Genomic DNA, 6,037 nt, shown 5'->3' with positions numbered 1-6,037 from the left:
AAAAAAACAGTCAGGGTAAGCATGCCCTGTAGTTTAATTGTGTTGCCTTTCAAAGCAGCAGAACATGGTGGTCATTTGTGTCATTAGCTCTGGGCCTTTCCATGCAAGCACACTCTGCAGCCTTGTCCAGTGCCTCTTTAAAGCGTCTTATGATACTTTTGTTCCCTCCCTAAGGGGGAGGCTAAGTTCTTTGCTGCTAAGAGGATTGCTGAGACCAAGCCTTTTGTAGAACTCAGAAGAGTGAACAACAGGATAGAACAAGCGAGAGTCATCAGGGAGGGCTGCTCTCCAGCAACGCTCCCTAACAGGAAAGGTCAGAGGAGGTTCCAGCACTAACAGAGCCGAGGGACAGAAGGGCGTGCTGGGCCCAATTTCACAGCAAGCAGAGGGGGTGGCTTAGTCTATCCATCAAGAGTTAAATATAAGCCCAAGAACTTGGTGTGAATCAGGGCCAGAGCCCAGTAAAGAACCTTATCTCTAATCAGCCCTGCCTCAAAATAGCTCTGTCTTCCCGGGGGCAGACTCGTCATCCCTGCGCAGTGCCACCCGAGGTACTGAGCTCATCAGAAAGTCAATGAGGCTGCTTTATTCATCTCTGGCACAAAGTTTCTCTCTCTGGGTGGAGCAGTGCATAACTTAGCAACCCTCAGGATGGCTTGCGTAGAATCAGATGTTCAGCCAGGAGGGCCTTACAATTTACCTGGACCGACCCTTCATTTTACAGATGGATGAAGCGAGACCCAGGAGAGGAACAGTTTGCAGAAGAGCACCAGGAGCCGGCTGCTGGACATGGCTCGAACCCTGCACCGGAGCAGTTGTTCTCCTCTTGGCAAAGCTGCTGAACTCATCTGAGAAACGAATGAAACACTCAGGGCCCTGTCAATTTTCCCTCCGTTGTTAAGGAAACAATTTCCAAAGCTCCAAGAGTTTCCGATCCAACCCTTCCACAGGCAGCTCCTGTTAAGCCCTCGTTTCTGTAAGTGTCCCAGGCTTCCTCTCCAATCTCCACAGTGCAGACAGCCAGCCTTCCTTCTGAGGGTCAATGTATGGGTGCCCCTGTGGTTACGTCCCCTGCAGCTGGACAAGAATGCTCCAAGTGGGTAATTGATGCACTTGGGAGTTTCTCTGAGGATGGGGTCACACAGCGATGCCCACTAGTCTCCTGGGCTGCTCCCTGCTGCCAAGGGCCCCAACCCAGCTCCGGACTTGCCTCCCAAGGAGAGTCTGTGAGACGCTCAGCTGGAACATTCCTGCCAACACACATCCTACACCCCGTTTGCATACTGTGCCCCCTTTGTGATCCTCCACACAGTATGGCCTCTGTCCAGAGATGTCCAAGACACACAAGGTCTCAACAGGGGTGGAGGAATGCCGAGGGCTTACAAAAAGGCTGCTGAGAACTGGGCAGGGTAATAGGGACTTAGAGTGTGGCCTGTCCAAGGGCTGGAACATGCTGGCAGGAAAATGCCTGGCTCTGTGTAGCTTAAAACAGTTTTGTTTCAGGTCATTATTATCCAGGACTTTTTGTCAGAGACAGAAGAGAAATAAAAAGCTAAGACAGGATATTGAATTTCCGCTCTCTTCCATTTCCATTGTGATTGTCACCTTTTAAATGTTCCCGTTTTTTTCTTTTGTGAGTCACTTGGCTGGTACTTTTCATAGCTCCTTGGTAGAAATTGGTCCCTGGCTATTCCTCCTGTGTAGGATTTATCTCTTCCAGTGAGGGTGGAACAAACAGCAGGTGCTTAATAAATATTTAATAACTATGTCCTGCCAGGTCAGTGTCACAATTCCAAACTCATTTTGTGCCAACGTCAGTTCATGCCGTACAGGCCTGAAGGTATTCATGAGAATACAGAAAAGGGGTAAAATGGCCACCCAAGTTCACACCCAGTGAGTGACAGCCAGGCCTCAGGCCAGGCCTCCCATGACTTGGTCCAGCTTCCACCAATTCTGCCACCGGATGAGACAGAAAATACCATGCTAAAGAGCTTTAGGTTAAAGTCAGAGAAAACCAAAGCAATATTGGTTCATTTGGGTATCTTAGAATTTTTAACGTGCATTTGGTAGAGCTTAATAATGTGACTTACACAAACATTTTCCCACCTTTATGTAATTGTAAAAGTCTTTTTTTTTTCCTTAGTAGTGCAATTGAAATCAATTGGTTTTTCAGAACAAAAATAGGTTCTCTTTTAGCTGAAGAACTGAAAGTAGGAGGCACATTAATTCCCCGCAAATGAAATAAATTTGTATGAGGAAGGCCCGATGATCCTAATAGCAACTTGATGTGAAGTTTGAGCTTTCTCATAGCATGCATTTTTGCATTCCAAGATTATGCTACCTGAGGACAGAGTCTGGATTTTTAAAATTCTCTAAGTAATTAAATGTGTATCCAGGGTAAAGAGCTGCTGTGCTAGTTGGGCTGATCCCAGTCCCTTCTGCTGAAAGATGAAGGGTTTAGACAGATGGGCATCTCTCTTTCCCATTCTGTAGTTACTAGAGCTTTGGAGACCCCAGGGTCCTGCTTGAGAAGCCCCAAATGTACCTGGAATAGGCAGTTGTCACTCACAGGAACAATCTCCCAGCCTTCTAAGCCTAGGCTCTGAGGGTCAGATGAGAGTATGCAATTATGTCACAGGCCACATAGTGTAATAGTTCATGTAAGTTAATAACTATTATATCTTCTACTAATTATGTCTTTAAAAGAAATAACCAGGACAAGGCCCTAAGTTCTAGGAAGACTCCCACCACCTTTCTGCTTTGTTTTCCAGGTATCCACCACAGCTATTTGGTGAAATCCCCAACAATCCCAAGTGGTTTAGTAGCTATCATCACAGCAAGAAATGTTTTGAAAATGTTTATAATCTCAAAGGGTTTGACCCAAAATTCATCACCTAGAATATCCTAAGGAGCAAAAGCTGGAAAAGCTTTAGGAAGGAAGAAGTCCACTGTGGTATTATTTACCATAGTGGAAAACTGGAAATAACTTAAACGTCTAACGTAACATAGACTACTAAGTGGAAAAATGGCCCCTGTAAGGATCTAGGTCAGGGGGCGGTCAATACACAAGCCCAAGACCCAGTCAAGTCCTCTTCCACCTACAAAGACTCAGGAAGAAGTGGAGCACAAATGGACCCAGTTGGAGGACCAGAGGGCCCTTCCAGAGCACTTCAGATGCTGCTCCCAGGTGGGTTCAAGGCCCCAGGGCAGCAGGCTGTGGGCCTTGGGAAGCTGATGCCTTTCAGCAGGCGGGGGAATTGGGGTTGGTCTGGAGGCCCGGCTTCTAAACAGGTTTTTTTTAAACTTCAGGAAACAAAGCAAACTCTCCCAGCTGTTTTGTTTTCAAAGTAGAGCTTAATCCACCATTGGGGGTTTTGTTTTCCCACATTTCAAAATCGATTTGGAATGGGCACAAAAACTTTTCACCTCCATATCTAAATAGAAGTCGTTTTAACTGCTCCCAGGAAAACATTCATGTTTTCCTTGTTAAGCTGCATACAACCATCCGTTAGGAAATCCACACTAAAGCTATTTTTTTTTTCCCTTTGCCGTCCTGGGGACTGAACTCAAGGCCTCACGTATGCCAGGCAAGCACCCTACCACATGTTCCCAACCGTGATTTGTGAGCAATGTATTTGCTTGTAAATAACTCAACATCAGATTTAAGCAAGTGAACAAGCCAAGGTTATCAAAATGAGGGCAGAAGAACAGCAGCAGAGAGGGAGAAAGCAGAAGGGGCAGGTGTGTGAGAAGGAGGAGGAGGCAGAGGGCCAGGGCCCAGCTGGACCTTGTGTGGGTGGGAAGCTCCTGCAAAGTATGAACAGCTCATGTGGACAGTCGGGAATGGCGGATTCCAGGCTGTCGTGCATGTTAGGAGGGGCTTTTCTTGTGGCCTCAGAATTGCACCCACTAGTCAAAGCTAAGAAAGAAAATATTCTTTTTTTTTTAAATGCCTTTATTTTATTTGTTTTATGTGATGCTGAGGATCAGACCCAGTGCCTCACACATGCTAGTCAAGTGCCCTACCACTGAGCTACAGCCCCAGCCCAGAAAGAAAATATTCTGTCCAGGAGCTTGGCCATCCACACAGAACTTGCTAAGCAGTGACCATGAAACCCAGCCCAATGTTCCCAAGCCCCTCACCCACCATGGGGCATGTATTGGACCGGAGGAAGTTGGTGGGATCTAGAGTGGGGGCATTCTTTCAAGAGAGTCATTGTGCAGGGGACACCAACCGTTCCTCTCAACCCAAGTGAAAGGAACCACTCAGAGAACCCGCACCTTGCCTTCCCAGGTGCTGTGCAGAGGCTGGAGGCTTGCCCCATGCCATCACAGGGCTGAGCCAGAGCACAGGAAGAGGACCTGTGTCTCTGGAGTTGGGGGAAAACTAAGACTGGAGCCTGTGATGGATTCACCCACATGGGCACACGACACTGTGGGCATGGTGAGCCACACAGGTGAGCACCACAAAGATTCCTGCATGCCCGTTGCTGGTCACACTCCCCAGTCTGGCCTACACTCCAGAGGCAGCTACTGTGTAAACAGAGGTCACCTCCGAGCACCACTAATTAGCGTGATGAAAACCTGAAGTGGGGTGTACTATATGAAATAGGTAGTATTCAGTTACGTGGATTGGCCAAAATCTTCAAGAGACTCTCCTCACGTGAGCAGGGCATGGGGTTAGGGAGCCAGAGCCTGTCCCTTCAAAGGCACGTGGGACTGGGTCCTACAGGGGCCTGCAGCCAGCACTTGGTTTGAAGGAATCATTTGATGCTGACACTCCAGTCACTGAAACTGGCCTCTTTGGTACCATCATAAATGAACCTTCCCTACAAAGGCAAAGGGCTGGCCTGACCACCCAGCAGCAGAGCTGCCAAGGAAGAGCAGCCCTCGCCTCTGGTGGCTGAAATGACCCACCACACAGCCCCAGGGTCCAGTTGGTCTCGACTGGTTCCAGACACTGAGCTCAACTGGGAAAACCAAGGGGAACACTTCAGGAAAGATGACTGAAGAGCAGGAGCTCAGGGAGGGCAGAGACCAAGGCCACCAGGTGGACGCCATGGGTCATGGTAAAGGACACCGTGCCCAGGAAGCCGGGCTGCTGAAGTGAGGTACCTCTGAGGGAGGTGGGTTCTTATGGGGCAAACTGTTGGTGTGGGAATGGAGGGTCAGTTGCTGGGGGCAAGCAGGATTGGGCCGGAAGTTTTTTGCTGGAAAACTGTGTGGGTGGGTTCTTCCAGGCTCCTCCTCAGGAACTGTCCCTGGACAACTGCCATCTAACCCTGCCTTCTCCTGCCTCCTTTCCCTGGCCAACTGGAGGAGGCTGAGGCAGCAGGGTGAGGGCGGGAGTGGAACAAGGAGTGGGGAGCCAGTGGAGAGCGAGCCACCTTCTCCCAGCTCCCCACCTGCTGCTGAGGCCCAGCGGGAGGTAGGAGAAAGCTCTCTGTTGGGTGAGAGTCTAAAGATGTGATGTGGCACTGCAGAGTCTCCACCTAAAATGGAGATATTTATTAATACCTACATGTGATGTGCCTGGCGTTTCACCCAGGAAAATGGAAAAATAATTCATCAGAGTGGGCTCACAGGGTAACAATGAGAGGAAATCAGTTTACTCATGTTGTGTCCAGCTGAATCCACTTGTCAGTCATCTACCATTTCTACTCCTGAATGAAAGTGACTTGGCATTTGTACTGTAAAAATTTCCAAACTCTTCCTTATACCTTATTAAGTAGAATAATAATTTGACTTATTATTGGGTGGTGACTTTGTTTTCAAGAGTATTCTTTAAAACCACAAACTAACCAGGTGTGTTGCGGGGACACAGGCCCGTAATCCCACCTACTCAGGAGGCTGAGGTAGGATGAAAGTTCTAGACCAGCCCAGACAATTTAGTGGGACTCTGTCCCAAAATAAAATAAAAAGGACTGGGGATGTAGCTCTGGGGTGGAGCACCGCTGGGTTCAATCCCCCCATACCAAAACAAGAACAAAACCTCACTAACTGAAGAGTGGTGGGTGCAGCCATGTGGGCTCACTTA

General features: G+C 48.4%; 1 long non-coding RNA gene across 2 annotated transcripts; it reads left to right on the top strand.

Annotated features, from left to right (window-relative positions):
• The first annotated feature begins 319 nt into the window (after positions 1 to 319).
• Positions 320 to 5,763, top strand: LOC110598176 (uncharacterized). Of its 2 annotated transcripts, XR_013436578.1 has the most exons (3): positions 320 to 976; positions 2,772 to 3,187; positions 3,572 to 5,763. It is a non-coding gene; the product is annotated as an uncharacterized LOC110598176 (long non-coding RNA). The 2 variants fall into 2 exon arrangements; XR_013436577.1 differs by having other exon boundaries at positions 2,772 to 5,763.
• Positions 5,764 to 6,037: the final 274 nt, after the last annotated feature.

Source organism: Ictidomys tridecemlineatus, chromosome 3 (assembly GCF_052094955.1).
Source record: "Ictidomys tridecemlineatus isolate mIctTri1 chromosome 3, mIctTri1.hap1, whole genome shotgun sequence".
NCBI classification, from domain to species: domain Eukaryota; kingdom Metazoa; phylum Chordata; class Mammalia; order Rodentia; family Sciuridae; genus Ictidomys; species Ictidomys tridecemlineatus.
Note: the sequence above shows the minus strand (reverse complement) of the source record. Positions and strands in the feature narration are given on the sequence as shown.